The 19,091-nt window shown below is 38.1% G+C and overlaps 2 protein-coding genes across 2 annotated transcripts in view; one reads left to right on the forward strand and one right to left on the reverse strand.

The window, feature by feature from the left end:
* Positions 1-7,631, forward strand: part of dynlt2b (dynein light chain Tctex-type 2B) — a 76,291-nt gene extending 68,660 nt beyond the window's left edge. Inside the window, exon 6 of the mRNA XM_061883279.1 lies at positions 7,613-7,631. The gene's annotated coding sequence lies outside the window, so the exon portion shown is untranslated. The remainder of the gene's footprint in view (positions 1-7,612) is intronic.
* Positions 1-19,091, reverse strand: part of LOC133540574 (arf-GAP with coiled-coil, ANK repeat and PH domain-containing protein 2-like) — a 1,007,806-nt gene that overhangs the window by 801,859 nt on the left and 186,856 nt on the right. The window lies entirely within an intron of this gene.

The raw sequence follows: 19,091 nt of genomic DNA on the forward strand, positions 1-19,091 counted from the left end.
ACAAACAAAAAGCATGCACGTGGGCGGAATGACAAACTAAGGGAGCTAGCACTGGAAGCTAGAAAACAACAAGGAACTTTAGCATGGAAGCTAGTGGATAGCAAACAGAAAAAAACTGGAAATGGCTAATGCTAACAGAAACAGCTTACCGCTACGACGACCAGGACCAAATGTCGCACGACAGGTAGTAGCTGTAACAAAACGACACGAGAGGTAGCACGATAAGAGTGACATGTGGCAACGACAATACAATACAATGATCCAGCATCTGACACAAGACAGAGCAGGTACAAATAGGAGCGGGCTGATTGGCAACGGGTGTGGCCAGGCGCCAATCAGCCGCAGCTGAGGAGGAACACAGCACTCAGGAAACAAGACACGTAGCTGACAAAATAAGAGCACTAGACAGGAGATACTAAACACAGAGGAAACAGACAAATGCAGAGGAAAAAACTAAAACATAGACAAACTGTCCGGAGAAAGCCTGACAATTTTCATCATAGGTACACTTCAACTGTGAGAGACAGAATGTGAAAAAAAATCCAAGAATTCACTTTGTAGGAATTTTAAAGAATTTTTTTGTAAATGATGGTGGAAAATAAGTATTTGGTCAACCATTCAAAGCTTCCATTCAAAGAAGGAAAGAGGTTATGGCTCAAAATCTCACGATACATGGCCCCATTCATTCTTTCCTTAACACGGATCAATCTTCCTGTCCCCTTAGCAGAAAAACAGCCCCAAAGCATGATGTTTCCACCCCCATGCTTCACAGTAGGTATGGTGTTCTTAGGATGCAACTCAGTGTTCTTCTTCCTCCAAACACGACAAGTTGAGTTTTTACCAAAATGGATACATGGATGATACAGCAGAGGATTGGGAGAATGTGATGTGGTCAGAAGAAACCAAAATAGAACTTTTTGGTATAAAATCAACTCGTCGTGTTTGGAGGAAGAAGAATATTGAGTTGCATCCCAAGAACACCATACCTACTGTGAAGCATGGGGGTGGAAACATCATGCTTTGGGGCTGTTTTTCTGCTAAGGGGACAGGACGATTGATCCGTGTTAAGGAAAGAATGAATGGGGCCATGTATCGTGAGATTTTGAGACAAAACCTCCTTCCATCAGTGAGAGCTTTGAATGGTTGACCAAATACTTATTTTGCACAAATAAATTCTTTAAAATTCCTACAATGTGAATTCCTGGATTTTTTTTTCACATTCTGTCTCTCACAGTTGAAGTGTACCTATGATGAAAATTACAGACCTCTGTCATCATTTTAAGTGGGAAAAATTGCACAATCGCTGGCTGACTAAATACTTTTTCGCCCCACTGTGTATATGACACACGCACACATGTTTCTACAGTGTATATTTAAAAAAAAAAAAAACTAAATTAAAATGTGCTGCACTTCATTCTATTATAACTTTGCTTCCTGCCACCATTAATAAACATTATCTAGATATATATGATTAGTCTAATGCATTGCCTTACATTTATATTTAATGCCTTTTCGATATCCGTATGCAGATTGTGCCATCTCATTTATTTTCAGGGGTTTTAGGAAGATTACTTCACCATCTCAAATCCAATTATACAGCACCTGACTTTGCATGAATACAAATTCAAACCTTTGTGTGAGTCGAAGTGACTGAATAGGGGGAAAACTAAATTAAAGCCGGAGAAATATGAAATAGCCAGAAGGTCACAGGCGTCAAAAACAAGTGTTTTTATTTTAAACTGCACATGCAACACTTCAAAAACTGAAATCTTAGTCGGATTAAATATCTCAAATAAGGGAGATATTTGCTTTTTTTCTGTCTAAGATAATTCTTCTCACTAAGTAGATTTTATGTTAGTGTTTTACTTGTTTTAAAGGTTTTGCTCCTGAATGATCTCAGTAAGATATTACAAGATGTTGCTGAGATTTTATGACCAATACTGAGTAAAACATGCTTGAAACTAGAATATCAAGTGTTGCAAAGCTGTGCCATCAACACAAGTTCAAAAACTGCTTTTTCATAGCAAAGATTTCTTATTTCAAAGCGTGAAATAAAAAAAATCTGGACTTTGACACAATTGTGTCTGATAATTACAACTGATGGCAACCGAATGTACTTTGCTGTTTCATTTTCAATGAAACAATAGAAAATAAGTACTGCTATTATAGTACAGTTGGCACAGTACAGTAAACTGTATTAAACTCTAATATTTAAACATTTTAACATGTGACATTTTTAGCAATTTTGAACAGAAATAGTTCATGCATATATATATATATATATATATATGTATATTTATATATATATATATATATATATATATAGACTGAAAGAGCACGCACTTGGCGCGATGATGTCATGTTGTCGATGGAAAAATGCATTTTTAGACCATAGGATTTGCCTGAGCGGCTAGAAGACCCCGAGAGTAACAAGCGGTTGCCTTGTTGCCTTTCCATTAAGAAAAATACACTTGCCCCAATTTTACCATAAAACACAGTGGTATCCATTTTTCATTTACAATAATACACTGTAAAAATCTGTAAATTATACAGTAAAAAAACTGGCAGCTCAGTTGCCAGAATTTTACCATAAAAACAGTAGTAGGCTTTGTCCGTTTACAATAATGCACTGTAAAAAAACAAACCTGTATATTTTACAGTAAACAAACTGGTAGCTCGGTTCCCAGAATTTTACCATAAAAAACAATAGTACCCTTTTTCCGTTTACAACAATACACTGTAAACAACTGAATATTTTACAGTAAAAAACTGCATGCTCGCCTGCCATAATTTTACCATAAAAAACAGTAGTATTTTTCGTTTACAATAATACACTGAAAAAAATCTGTAAATTGTACAGTAAAAAAACTGGCAGCTCAGTTGCCAGGATTTGATCATAAAAAAAAGTAGTAGCCTTTTTTTGTTTACAATAATACACTTAAAAAAAACACGTACATTTTACAGTAAAAAAACTGGCAGTTCAGTTGCCAGAATTTTACCATAAACAATACCCTTTGTGCGTTTACAATATTACACTGAAAAAAAAATGTAAATTGTACAGTAAAAAATGCATGCATGGGTGCCATAATTTTACCATAAAAAACAGTAATACCCATTTTCCGTTTACAATATTACACTGAAAAAATCTGTAAATTGTACAGTAAAAAAAAAAATGGCTTCTCAGTTGCCAGGATTTTACCATAAAAAACAGTAGTACCCATTTTTCGTTTACAATAATACACTGTAAAAATCTGTAATTTGTACAGTAAAAAAACTAGCAGCTCAGTTGCCAGAATTTTATCATAAAAAACAGTAGTACCCTTTTTCCGTTTACAAAAATAAACTTAAAAAAAACTGTAAATTGTACTGTAAAAAAACGGCAGCTCGTTGTCACCAGAATTTCACCATGAAAAACAGTTGTACCCTTTTTACGTTTACAAAGATACACTGTGAAAAAAAAAAACTATACATTTTACAGTAAAAAATTGTCAGCTCAGTTGCCAGAATTTTATTTTTTCCGTAAAAAACAGTCTACTTTTTTTTTTTTTTTTAACCGTCAAACTTACAACAGTTTTTACAGTATATCACTGCAAATGGAAAAATAGTGCCACTGTTGTGTTTTTTTTTTTTTTTACATTAAAATCCCACGACTCAGCGGCCACTTTTTTTTTTTTACCTTGAAAAACTGTGGTGTTTACAGTAACACACTGTAAAAACAACAACAACATTGGATTTTTACGGCAAAAAAACGGACAGCTCAGTTTCCAGGATTATTTTGTAAAAATCATCAGTACTGTTTTTTTCCATTTACAGTAAAAAAACATCTATATATTATAGCAAAATTATAGTGACCTGACTGCCACTTTATTACCCAAAAAAAAAAGTAATCTTTTTCCATTTACAGTCGTACATAATAACAACAACAACCTGGGGTTTTATGGCAAAAAAAAAACGCCAGCTCGGTTGCCAGAATTTTACCATAAAAAACAGTAGTACCCTTTGTCCGTTTACAATAATACACTGTAAAAAACTGTAAATTGTACAGTAAAAAAAAACGGCAGCTCGTTGTCACCAGAATTTCACCATAAAAAGCAGTCGTACCCTTTTTACGTTTACAATAATACACAGTAAAAAAAAAAGTAAATTTTACAGTAAAAAAAACGGCAGCTCAGTTGCCAGAATTTCACCATAAAAAACAGTAGTAGCCTTTTTCTGTTTACAATAATACACTGTGAACAACTGTACATTTTACAGTAAAAACCTGCATTCTCGGGTGCCATAATTTTACCATAAAAAACAGGATTACCCATTTTGGTTTACATTAATACACTGTAAAAATCTGTATATTGTACAGTAAAAAAAAAAACTGGAAGCTCAGTTGCCAGGATTTTGCCATAAAAAACAGTAGTAGCCTTTTTCCGTTGACAATAATGCACTGTAAAAAAAAAACAACCTGTAAATTTTACAGTAAAAACTGAATGCTCAGTTGCCAGAATTTTAACATAAAAAACAACAGTACCCTTTGTCCGTTAACAATAATACACTGTAAAAAAAAAAAAATGTAAACAGAAACAGGGTACTACTTTTTTTTATGGTAAAATTATGCCACCCGAGCATGCAGTTTTTTACTGTACAATTTAGAGATTTTTAAAGTATTATTGTAAACAAAAAATGGGTACTACTGTTTTTTATGGTAAAATTATGCCACCCGAGCATGCAGTTTTTTTTACTGTACAATTTACAGATTTTTACAGTGTATTATTGTAAATGAAAAATGGGTACTACTGTTTTTTATGGTAAAATTATGGCACCCGAGCATGCAGTTTTTTACTTTAAAATGTACAGTTATTTCTACAGTGTATCATTGTAAATTTTACAGTAAATAAAACTCCATGCTCGGGTGCCATAATTTTACCGTAAAAAAACAGTAGCACCCATTTTTCGTTTACAATAATACACTGTAAAAATCTGTAAATCGTACAGGAAAAATAAACTGGCAACTCAGTTGCCAGGATTTTACCATAAAAAACAGTGGTAGCCTTTTTCAGTTTACAATAATGCACTGTAAAAATGTTTTAAATTTTACAGTAAAATCTGGCAGAATTAGATTTTAACCAAATGGACAGACAGTGCCACTGCTTTTTTTTTTTTTTTTTTTTTTTTTTTTAATATACATTACAATCCCTCTGACTCAGCGGCCACTTTTTTTTTACTTTGAAAAACTGTGGTATTTACAGTAACACACTGTAAAAACCAGCAGCTCGGTTGCCATAATTTTACCATAAAAAAACAATAGTACCCTTTTTCCGTTTACAACAATACACCGCAAACAACTGAATATTTTGCAGTAAAAAACTGCATGCTCGCTTGCCACAATTTTACCATAAAAAGACAGTAGTACCCATTTTTCGTTTACAATAATACACTGAAAAAATCTGTAAATTGTACAGTAAAAAAAAACTGGCAGCTCAGTTGCCAGGATTTTACCATAAAAAACAGTAGTAGCCTTTTTCTGTTTACAATAATACACTGTAAAAAAAAACAACAACTGTACATTTTACAGTAAAAAACTGGCACTTCAGTTGCCAGAATTTCACCATAAAAAACAGTAATACCCTTTGTCCGTTTACAGTATTACACTGTAAAAAAAAGTACATTTTACAGTAAAAAACTGGCAGCTCGGTTGCCAGAATTTTTTCATAAAAAAACGTATTACCCTTTGTCCGTTTACAATAATACACTGTAAAAAAAAACTGTAAACAGAAAAAGTGTACTACTGTTTTTTATGGTAAAATCCTGGCACCCGAGCATGCATTTTTTTACTTTAATTTTTTTTTTTTTTTACAGTGCATTATTGTAAATTTTACAATAAAAAAAACTCCATGCTCGGGTGCCAGGATTTTACCATAAAAAATAGCAGTGCCCATTTTTTGTTTACAATAATACACTGTAAAAAAAAAAAAAAACTGTAAATAGAAAAAGTGTACTACTGTTTTTTATGGTAAAATCCTGGCACCCGAGCATGCATTTTTTTTACTTTAATTTTTTTTTTTTTTACAGTGCTTTATTGTAAATTTTACAGTAAAAAAACTCCATGCTCAGGTGCCAGGATTTTACCATAAAAAACAGCAGTACCCATTTTTTGTTTACAATAATACAATGTAAAAAAAACCCCAAAAAAAACTGTACATTTTACAGTAAAAAACTGGCAGCTCGGTTGCCAGAATTTTTTCATAAAAAAACGTATTACCCTTTGTCCGTTTACAATAATACACTGTAAAAAAAACTGTAAACAGAAAAAGTGTACTACTGTTTTTTATGGTAAAATCCTAGCACCCGAGCATGCATTTTTTTTTACTTAATTTTTTTTTTTTTTACAGTGCATTATTTAAAATTTTACAGTAAAAAAAACTCCATGCTCGGGTGCCAGGATTTTACCATAAAAAACAGCAGAACCCATTTTTTGTTTACAATAATACACTGTAAAAAAAAAAAAAAACCTGTACATTTTACAGTAAAAAACTGGCAGCTCGGTTGCCAGAATGTTACCATAAAAAAACAGTAGTACACTTTGTCCGTTTACAATATTACGCTGTAAAAAAAAAAGTAAACCGTACAGTAACAAACTGCCAGCTCAGTTGCCAGAATTTAATTGTTTTCCTTAAAAAACAGTTAGCCACCATTTTTTTTACCAAATGGAAAGACAGTGCCACTTTTTTTATTGTTTTTTTTTTAACATTAAATTCCCACCCACTCAGTGGCCACTTTTTTTTTTTACCTTGCAAAACTGTGATATTTACAGTTAATTAAAAAAAAAAAACACCTATATTTTATAGCAAAATTATGAACTGCCATTTTTTTATACCATATAAACTCTACATTTTTTTCTTACTCTCCATATAAAAAAAATCGAATGCGTAAACATTTGTGTAATATAATCAGATGAATCATTAAACATTTATACTTCTACATTATTCAGTGTCACTTGCATCCATCATGTGATGTAAAAACGAGTTTGACGCCTCTTGCTCTATGAATTGCGTTAATATTTTAAGTTTTTTACACATTTTTAATGTTTTTCCATCAATACGGCTTACTTGTAAAAACCGAGGTACCACAGAACACGGATTGTTTTCTTGACTTATTTTTACACTTTTATGAGTATTTTACTTAAAACATTGCCTGTTTACTTTAGTAAATGTTTTATATGAATTTCTACAACCGGGACCCCCTGAATAGAATAATTAACGTCACCCGACACCTTATGGGGGATTCTAATGAGGCGGTTGGTAGAGTGGCCGTGCCAGCAACTTGAGGGTTCCAAGTTCGATCCCCTGCTTCCGCCACCCTAGTCACTGCCGTTGTGTCCTTGAGCAAGACACTTTACCACACTGTTTTAAATGTAACTTAGATAATGCCTGTTCACTTTGAGTCACTAGAGAAAAGCGCTATATAAATATAATTCACTTCCCACTAATTCCAAACAAGTCAGGATGAGACGACGTTCCAACTTTCCTCTCCCCTCAGGTGCATCGAAGCACGAGAGAAGCGTATTCCAAAAAAAAAATGGTTGCCGTGGTAACACAATCTGACACGATGCCGTTGTCAACAGGTAACCCGCGAGCCTTCGCAACGTCGGTACGGAGGAGAAGACGGTGTGATGTCTGCACCGCGAGGTCATGGACGGAGAAAGTGCTTTCACCTGGAGGAGAAAAGTCCAAAGAGCAAAAGAGTGAGTGTCTTACCTTTTTTTTTTTTGTTTGTTTGTTTGTTTATCTCCAAGTGCAACAGGACATGAGCCTCTTGAATGGAGTGTGAACAATGTCCGTCGCCTTCTCCTCTCTGAGCTCCACTTTTCTCCTCTACAGCCTCCCTCGCCAGCACGCACGCACACACACACACACACACACACACACACACTTCTGTCCTGTCGTCGTCAATCCTCTGTCACCCCCCCACAGTATATTAGACATACACACACACACACACACACACACACACACACACACTATTCAGACATCCAAAGCTTCAATTCTAATTGTATATGTACTTCTAATGACCTAATTACTGTCAGGGTAATTATGGGAGTTGTGTGCGTCTCATACTAATATGCCGGCTATTTGTTCTTGAACATCAGTCTTGTGCACTCAAGGGTTATTAAAAGGATGTTTTTTTATACTTTTTTATCAACAGTCTTAAAAAGTAAAGAGAGATACACAGCACCATCCTTTTTTTTTTTTTTGTCAACCAAAACTTGTCATGATCCGTTTAAAAGGGGTGTAACGGTACACAAAAATTTCGGTTGGGTACGTACCTCGGTTTAGAGGTCACGGTTCGGTTTTTTTGATTGATTGATTGAAACTTTTATTAGTAGGTTGCACGGTTCAGTACGTATTCCGTACAATTGACCACTAAATGGTAACAATCAATCAATGTTTATTTATATAGCCCTAAATCACAAATGTCTCAAAGGACTGTACAAACCATTACGACTACGAACCTTGGAGAGGACCTCATATGTAAGCATGATACTGTGAAAGTTCAATCCATAGTGGCTCCAACACAGCCGCGAGAGTCCAGTTCAAAGCGGATCCAAGACAGCAGCGAGAGTCCCGTCCACAGGAAACCATCCCAAGCGGAGGCGGATCAGCAGCGTAGAGATGTCCCCAACCGATACACAGGCGAGCGGTCCATCCTGTGTCTCGACTCTGGACAGCCAGTACTTCATCCATGATCATCGGTCCGGACTGCCTCCACAAGGGAGGGGGGGACATAGGAGAAAAAAGAAAAGAAGCGGGAGATCAACTGGTCTAAAAAGGAGGTCTATTTAAAGGCTAGAGTATACAAATGAGTTTTAAGGTGAGACTTAAATGCTTCTACTGAGGTAGCATCTCGAACTGTTACCGGGAGGGCATTCCAGAGTACTGGAGCCCGAACGGAAAACGCTCTGTAGCCCGCAGACTTTTTTTGGGCTTTAGGGATCACTAATAAGCCGGAGTCTTTTGAACGCAGATTTCTTGCCGGGACATATGGTACAATACAATCGGCAAGATAGGCTGGAGCTAGACCGTGTAGTATTTTATACGTAAGTAGTAAAACCTTAAAGTCACATCTTAAGTGCACAGGAAGCCAGTGCAGGTGAGCCAGTACAGGCGTAATGTGATCAAACTTTCTTGTTCTTGTCAAAAGTCTAGCAGCCGCATTTTGTACCAACTGTAATCTTTTAATGCTAGACATGGGGAGACCCGAAAATAATACGTTACAGTAATCGAGACGAGACGTAACAAACGCATGGATAATGATCTCGGCGTCCACGTTAATCAATTCATGGTACAAATATATATTAGCATAATGCAGTCATCACACAAGTGAATCATCATAGTATATACATTGAATTATTTACATTATTTACAATCCGGGGGGTGGGATGAGGAGCTTTGGTTGATATCAGAACTTCAGTCATCAACAATTGCATCAACTAAGAAATGGACATTGAAACAGTGTAGGTCTTACTTAGTAAGATATGTACAGCCATCAGAGAACATAGTGAGTTCAGATAGCAAAAGAACAAGTATATACATTAGATTATTTACATTAGGTTATTTACAGTCCAGGGAGATGGGATGTGAATGGAGGAGGGTATTAGTAAAGGGTGGAAGTTGCCTGGAGGTGTTGTTTTAGAGCAGTTTTGAAGGAGGATAGAGATGCACTTACTTTTATACCTGTTGGGAGCAAATTCCACATTGATGTGGCATTGAAGGAGAATGAGTTAAGATATTTGTTGGATCGGAATCTGAGTTTAACGTTGTTTGTGGAGCTCCCCCTGGTGTTGTGGTTATGGCGGTCATTTACGTTAAGGATGTAGTTTGACATGTACTTCGGTATCGGAGAGGTGTAGCGGATTTTATAGACCAGGCTCAGTGCAAGTTGTTTTACTCTGTCCTCCACCCTGAGCCAGCCCACTTTGGCGAAGTGGGCTGGAGTGAGGTGTGATCTGGGGTGGAGGTCTAAAAGTAACCGGACTAGCTTGTTCTGGGATGTTTGGAGTCTAGATTTGTGGGTTTTGGAGGTGCTGGGGTAATGGAAAAAGGGTTGAATGCGAGTTCCCGCTAGAATCTTCAAGGTGCTTTTGTTGACCAGAGAGGAGATTCTGTGGAGGAATCTCGTTTTTTGGTTGACCTTTTTGATCACTTTGGTTGCCATTTTATCACAGGAAAGATTGAGGTGATCTCATCTTTCCTGGTGATAACGTCACCCACTTTAATAGTGAACTCACTGACTTTCTTAAGGTCGATGTGGGACCCAAATAGGATGGATTCCGTTTTACCGAAGTGTATGGATAGCTTGTTGTCAGCGAGCCAGGTGCAGTCAGTTAATTTTCGGTACAGTAAGAAAACAACAAAATATATTTCTTGGGGGTTATTTATTTCCCAAATTTTCTAAATCTTCCACCAAAATTCTTTTTCTTAGTGGAATATTTGATGTGAAGGAATGGGAACCTTGGATAGGTCAATAATTCATAATAACATTGATTTTGATTCAATATTATTTTTGAGCAATGACAGTTTGAAAGGAAAAAAAACGGCTTTGTTTTATTAGTCAACATTGCAACTTTTTCTAAATCAGTATTTTTCAACCACAGTGCCGCGGCACACTGCTGTGCTGTAAGATACAGTCCCGTGTGCCGTTGGAGATGATCTAATTTCACTTATTTGAGTTAAAAATATTTTTTTGCAAACCAGTAATTTTAGTCTGCAAATGATGTGTTGTTGTTGAGTGTCGCTGCTGTCTAGATCTCGGCAGAGTAACCGTGTAATACTCTTCCTTATCAGTAGGTGGCAGCCGGTAGCTAATTAAATGAGTTTAAAGCTTCTGTGAAAGGATTGCAGTCTACCTTGTCTGTATGCACATGTGTCATATGAGCAAGTTTTAATGTTGTAAATGTGATGTTTTATTTGTTGTTTACTGTTTTTAATGTAACCTTGCTGCTGCCCTCTTAGCCAGGTCTCCCTTGGAAAAGAGATCTTTGATCTCAATGGGATTTTACCTGGTTAAATAAAGGCTAAATAAAATATAATTGCTTTGTGGATGTCGGAAACAGTGGGAGGCATCGTGCAGGAAAAGTGGTGTCTAATGCTTAAACCAAAAATAAACAAAAGGTGAGTGCCCTTAAGAAAGGTATTGAAAGTTAGGGAAGGCTATGCAGAACGAAACTAAAACTGAACTGGCTACAAAGTAAAAAAAAAAAAACGAATGCTGGACTACAGCAAAGACTTACTGTGGAGCAAAGACGACGTCCACAATGTACATTCGAACATGACATGACTATCAACAATGTCCCCACAAAGACGGATAAAAACCACAGAAATATTCTTGATTGCTAAAACAAAGTAGATGCGGGAAATATCGCTCAAAAGGAAGACATGAAACTGCTACAGGAAAATACCAAAAAAAGGGGAAAAAAGCCACCAAAATAGGAACGCAAGACAAGAACTAAAACACTACACACAGGAAAACAGCAAAAATCTCAAAATAAGTCAGTTTGAGACAAGAGCTTTAGTGATGCATGCTTGGTTATGTTTTAAAGTCATATCCAACAATTGCGACGACATCTTTTTACTGTCGACTGAGTTTCGTTCTTATAATGATTTCTGCTGGTGGTGTGTCTCCGGATTTTTTCAACCCCAAAAATGTGCCTCGGCTCAAAAAAGGTTGAAAAACACTGTTCCAAATTACATTTAACCTTCAAGCTTTATTATTTCACTTTTGTTATGCTTTTGTTTATTTTAATAGTATTTTCAGAATGTGCCCTGGGCCTTTAAAACATTAGCTGTGGTCCGCAAATGGACACACTTTTGACACCCCTGCTAGAGATAATAAAAAATTAAATCTGATAAATCTATGGGTAAAAAGCAGAGCCTGGCGACGCATGCGCGTTTATCATAACTCTCTCGCTCTCTACCCCTATCTCACGAATGCTGCTGCTGCGCACGCAATTTGTTTTGTTTTTAACCCCTTCTTAACCCTGAACGTACATTGGAAATCCACGCAAACAAAATTCAAAATGCCGGACATTTGAGGCATTTAAGAATCTCCACCCGGACAGCCCTGCGAAAGAGGACATGTCCGGTGAAAAAAGGACATAAGGTCAGTCTATCATAGGCCAGTCACTGCTAGCATGCTAGCAAAAGAGGACATGTCCGGTGTTAGCAGCGACCGGGCTAGGATAGACTGACCATACGTCCTTTTTTTCACCGGACATATCCTCTTTTGCGGGGCTGTCCGGGTGGAGTTTCTTAAATGCCTCAAATGTTCGGCATTTTGAATATAGTTTACGCTACTTAATATTTGGTCGTGGCATGTCTGCCAGCTAATCGATGGTAACATGCTATTTAGGCTAGCTGTATGTACATTTGAAACTATATTTACATCCAGCGTTTCCCTCTACCCACATTTAATGCCAAACAAACTCTTACCAATCGATGGATTTAGGTTGATCCAGTGTCACAAGATGCAAAACTTCCGATCGTTGGTCTGCACATTTTACCGGCGATGCTAAGGCAAACATGGCCGAATAGCTTCAGTTTCTTCTTCAATTTCGTTTTCGCTATCTGCCTCCATACTCCTACCATTCGTTTCAATACATGCGTAATCTTATGAATCGCTTAAACCGCTGAAATCCGAGTCTGAATCCGAGCTAATGTCGCTATATCTTGCTGTGCTATCCGTATTGGCATCACTGGATAACATCACAGGAAAACGGACGATGGCTTCACAGATAGCGAAAATCAGGCACTTTAAAGCTTTTTTTAGGGATATTCCGGGATGGGTAAAATTTAAAAAAAATAAATAAATAAATAAAATAAGCCACTGAGAACTGAATTTTATTGGTTTTAATCTTATGTTTTATTTATTTATTTTTGATCATGTTCTGTTTGTGTTGTGTTGTTTGCTCGGTCCTCGTATTATCGGGTTAGTGCGTCTGCCTCACAATACGAAGGTCCTGCAGTCCTGGGTTCGAATCCAGGCTCGGGATCTTTCTGTGTGGAGTTTGCATGTTCTCCCCGTGAATGCGTGGGTTCCCTCCGGGTACTCCGGCTTCCTCCCACTTCCAAAGACATGCACCTGGGGATAGGTTGATTGGCAACACTAAATTGGCCCTAGTGTGTGAATGTGAGTGTGAATGTTGTCTGTCTATCTGTGTTGGCCCTGCGATGAGGTGGCGACTTGACCAGGGTGTACCTCGCCTTCCGCCCGATTGTAGCTGAGATAGGCGCCAGCGCCCCCCGCGACCCCGAAAGGGAATAAGCGGTAGAAAATGGATGGATGGATGGGCTGTCCATTGTACAGCACTTTGGCTACCCCTGTGGTATATTTTAAATGTGCTTTATAAATAAAGTCGATTTGATTCTGGAAGTGTGATAATGTTCCCCTTTAAGTCCCCATAAGTCCCCAAAAATGTGAAATCAAATCAATGAGGAATGGTGTAAATATTTCTAAAACAATCTTGCCTTCTTCAAAAACGTGCTCCAAACTGTTTGGAATTTGAGACTTTAGTGCCATATTTTGCCCTAATTATGCCGAATGATATCTCCATATATGGTCGAGATTTACTAGAAGAGCTTTGCACGAGTCCATTATTTTTTTTCGAATCTAGTTTTATTTCAAAGTTGTTTGCACATTCATCCTCTGCTGTCGCCATTTGTAATACAAAGTAGCGTATTGTTCGGACTTGCAAAAAAAAAGATGGTGGGGAGAAGACGCTGTCGAAGTGGAGGCACGTAAATAAGAGACGGTCAGAAAGCGGCTTGAAGTTGGTCTGTAAAACATAATCTGTGCAAAATTTCAAGCAAAGAACCACCATTACATGTTATGTGGATGACTAGAAAGTGTTTTTAATGTTGAAAAAAACCCCAACATAATATGACCCCATTAACACTGCATAAGCTGTGTCATTTTTTTTAGCTTTCTTTTCCTGAAAGAGACACTTCGATGACCCCCACATTTTTGCAGTCAATTAGCGCTCGCACGCATTTATCTTCTTGATTCATTGAAGCTTACCAGTTTTAGTTCGGACCCCGCGGACCTGTAACGACATGCTAATCAATTCCCGCGTATGCGCTCCCACAACCTAAGGCCCACACTGAAGTGCGTGTGTTAAATGTGACCGCGGAAGCTTGTGGGAAATCACAGATGATCACATTAAGTCTGGGCGGCTGGAAACATGCACTTGCTCAGCATGAGGATTCAAGGAGGGATGAGTCTTTAGTGTTCAGTCTGCTTCTTACCTGGAAATGCTGTTTTTGTTTTTCTTTGCGGAAAACCATCCAGGCTGACAAAGATTTGACCCCGTCACCATTACAGGTGCAGATGTGTCCTGCCTGTCCAGAAAGAGTTGAACATGTCATAGAGCAGGAGTCACCAACCTTTTTGAAACCAAGAGCTACTTCTTGGGTACTGATTAATGCGAAGGGCTACCAGTTTGATACACACTTAAATGAATTGCCAGAAATAGCCAATTTGCTCAATTTACCTTTAATAAATAAATCTATACATATAAAACAATGGGTATTTCTGTCTGTCATTCCGTAATACATTTTTTTTCCTTTTACGGAAGTTCTTTTTGTAGAGAATAAATCATGAAGAAACACTTAATTGAACGGTTTAAAAGAGGAGAAAACACGAAAAAAATGACAATTTAATTTTGAAACACAGTTTATCTTCAATTTTGACTCTTTAAAATTCAAAATTCAACCGAAAAAAACGAAGAGAAAAACTGGCTAATTCGAATCTTTTTGAAAACATTAAAAAAATAATTTATGGAACATCATTAGTACTTTTTCCTGATTAAGATTAATTAAAAAATTCTGATGACATGTTTTAAATAGGTTAAAATCCACTTTGAAATAAGATTTAAATTTGATTCTACAGATCTTCTAGATTTGCCAGAATAATATTTTTGAATTTTAATCATAATACGTTTGAAGAAATATTTCACAAATATTCTTCGTCGAAAAAACAGAAGCTAAAATGAAGAATTTAATTAAAATGTATTTATTATTCTTTACAAAAAAAAAAAATACTTGAATCAATGTTTATTTACATAGCCCTAAATCACAAATGTCTCAAAGGACTGTACAAACCACTACGACTACGACATCCTCGGAAGAACCCACATAAGGGCAAGGAGAACTCACACCCAGTGGGACGCCAGTGACAATGATGACTATGAAAACCTTGGAGAGGACCTCATATGTAGGCATGATACTGTGAAAGTTCAATCCATAGTGGCTCCAACACAGCCGCGAGAGTCCAGTTCAAAGCGGATCCAAGACAGCAGCGAGAGTCCCGTCCACAGGAAACCATCCCAAGCGGAGTCGGATCAGCAGCGTAGAGATGTCCCCAACCGATACACAGGCGAGCGGTCCATCCTGGGTCTCGACTCTGGACAGCCAGTACTTTTGTTTTTCTTTGCGGAAAACCATCCAGGCTGACAAAGACTTGACCCCGTCACCATTACAGGTGCAGATGTGTCCTGCCTGTCCAGAAAGAGACGGTGTGGCGCAGTGGGAGAGTGGCCGTGCGCAACCCGAGGGTCACTGGTTCAAATCCCACCTAGAACCAACCTTGTCACGTCCGTTGTGTCCTGAGCAAGACACTTCACCCTTGCTCCTGATGGGTGCTGGTTGGCGCCTTGCATGGCAGCTCCCTCCATCAGTGTGTGAATGTGTGTGTGAATGGGTAAATGTGGAAGTAGTGTCAAAGCGCTTTGAGTACCTTGAAGGTAGAAAAGCGCTATACAAGTACAACCCATTTATCATTTATTTATTTACTTCATCCATGGTCATCGGACCGGACCCCCTCCACAAGGGAGGGGGGGGACAGAGGAGAAAAAGAAAAGAAGCGGCAGATCAACTGGTCTAAAAAGGAGGTCTATTTAAAGGCTAGAGTTTAGAAATGCATTTTAAGAGGGACTTAAATGATTCTACTGAGGTAGCATCTCGAACTGTTACCGGGAGGGCATTCCAGAGTACTGGAGCCCGAACGGAAAACGCAGACTTTTTTTGGGCTTTAGGAATCACTAATAAGCCGGAGTCTTTTGAACGCAGAATTCTTGCCGGGACATATGGTACAATACAATCATGCTGATTGACGTAGAGAAAACATGTTCGCTTGACCGCTCTGTGTTCAAGCTTCACAACAAACAAAGAAACACAGACTGTGTCTCGGTTGCTAAAGACAGCTGCAATACAGCGCTTTCCACCAAAAGCATTGTTCTTTATAGTCTCCATTATTAATTGAACAAATTGCAAAAGATTCAGCAACACAGATGTCCAAATTACTGTGTAATTATGCGATGAAAAGAGACGACTTTTAGCTCCGAGTGGTGCAGCGCTAATATTTCCTTACAGTCCGTGACGTCACGCGTACACGTTTTCAACAAGAAACGCGGTAAATTTAAAATTGTAATTTAGTAAACTAAAAAGGCCGTATTGGCATGTGTTGCAATGTTAATATTCCATCATTGATGTATAAACTATCAGACTGCATGGTCGGTAGTAGTGGGTTTCAGTAGGCCTTTAAACAAAACAGGTTACTCATCAGTTACTCAGTACTTGAGTAGTTTTTTTCCACAACATACTTTTTACTTTTACTCAAGTAAATATTTGGGTAACTACTCCTTACTTTTACTTGAGTAACACATCTCTAAAGTAACAGTACTCTTACTTGAGTACAATTTCTGGCTACTCTACCCATTAGAGATGCGCGGTTTGCGGTCACAACCGCGGAGGCCGCGGATAAACCGCGGGTCGGGGGGGTGACATGACGAAAAAATAGATTTTAAATAGATTCGGGCGGGTGGCGATTGAACCAATTCGGAAACATATATTGTAATAATTCCAGGAATGTAGGCTCATAAAACTTCTTTGTTTGTCTTGTCTTTATTGCACAAGATGTAATACAACCACACAACAGCTCTCATGTCTCTAACACTTTTCCCGGGACAACTTGAACTCTCACTTCCTGTCGATAACGTCACTTCCCTATCTCTCCCGGAAGTCCCGCCCCCCAGCCAAAGTCATTGGCTAACACCCCATAGCCAGCCGCTACATTATACATAGTTAAATGCTATGTTGAAGAGGTTAATTTAACCTACTGACGTGTATTTATAAATGGTTGATTTATACAGGCTAGTACAGGGGTGGGCAACCCGCGGCTCTGGAGCCGCATGCGGCTCTTTAGCCCCGCCCTAGTGGCTCTTTGGAGCTTTTTCAAAAATATATGAAATGAGGGGGAAAATATATATTTTTTTTTTAGGAGGACAAACATGACACAAACCTCCCCAATTGCTATAAAGCACACCGTTTATATTAAACATGCTTCACTGATTCGAGTATTTGGCGAGCGCCGTTTTGTCCTACTAATTTTGGCCGTCCTTGAACTCACCCTAGTTTGTTTACATGCATAACTTTCTCCGACGAGATTTATGCCACTTCTTTTTCCGTCTGATTTTGTCCACCAAACTTATAATGTTGTACATGCGTACACAAAGGTGAGTTTTGTTGATGTTATTGACTTATGTGGAGTACTAATCAGACATATTTGGTCACTGCATGACTGCAAGCTAATCGATGCTAACATGCTATTTAGGCTAGCTGTATGTACATATTGCGTCACTATGCCTCATTTGTAGCTATATTTGAGCTCATTGAGTTTCCTTTAGGTCTTCATAATTCAATTTATATCTCATGACACACTATCTGTATGTAATATGGCTTTTTAATTATTTGCGGCTCCAGATAGATTTGTTTTTGTATTTTTGGTCCAATATGGCTCTTTCAACATTTTGGGTTGCCGACCTCTGGGCTAGTAGGTAAAGTGTTGTACCTGACAACTCGTGATGATACAATCCATATAACACGTCACAGACAACGTCACGCTAACATCACGTGACACCTCTGATGAAGGCTGCAGAAGCAAGGTAGCCCAAACTTGTCAGGTACAACACTTTACCTTACTAGACTATAGAAATCAACCATTTATAAATAGTTAAATGTTGTTACCCACGTACGAAAAACGAGCAGCACTCTTTGAAACAATATGTGGGCATACTTTTATTTTGAAGTGTCTGTCGACGGATGTAAGGAAGCTACTTCCGGGTATGGCCAACGAGGTATTTGTCATTTGTTGGTATTTTACTTGGTAAAATGTTTGATCCACATGCTGTGCATGTTAGTATTTTTACGTTTGTAACATGCTTTATTTATTACAGTTTTCACGGTGAATTTGAAGGGAAAGTAAGCCTTCAAATAAGTTAGTTCAAGAAAGCCATTGTGTCTGTGCTATTTGGAGGGAGTTACACTTTCTAACCTCACTAATGCCTTGCATCGTCTATATTAGATATATAACAACGGGCGGGTGTGGCTTTGGGGCTTCACGGTGGCAGAGGGGTTAGTGCGTCTGCCTCACAATACGAAGGTCCTGCAGTCCTGGGTTCAAATCCAGGCTCGGGATCTTTCTGTGTGGAGTTTGCATGTTCTCCCCGTGAATGCGTGGGTTCCCTCCAGGTACTCCGGCTTCCTCCCACTTCCAAAGACATGCACCTGGGGATAGGTTGATTGGCAACACTAAATTGGCCCTAGTGTGTGAATGTGAGTGTGAATGTTGTCTGTCTATCTGTGTTGGCCCTGCGATGAGGTGGCGACTTGTCCAGGGTGTACCCCGCCTTCCGCCCGATTGTAGCTGAGATAGGCGCCAGCGCCCCCCCGCGACCCCGAAAGGGAATAAGCAGTAGAAAATGGATGGATGGATATATATGTGGACTTGTCCAGGGTGTACACCGCCTTCAGCCTGATTGTAGCTGAGATAGACACCAGCGACCCCAAAGGGAATAAGCGGTAGAAAATGGATGGATATATATATACACACATATATACATACATATACATACATATATATACATACAAACATACATACATACATATATACATATACATACACATATATATATATATACACACACACACATATATATATATTATACATATCCATATATATACATACATATATATATTATATACATATGCATA

This window comes from Nerophis ophidion, linkage group LG22 (genome assembly GCF_033978795.1).
Source record: "Nerophis ophidion isolate RoL-2023_Sa linkage group LG22, RoL_Noph_v1.0, whole genome shotgun sequence".
NCBI lineage: Eukaryota > Metazoa > Chordata > Actinopteri > Syngnathiformes > Syngnathidae > Nerophis > Nerophis ophidion.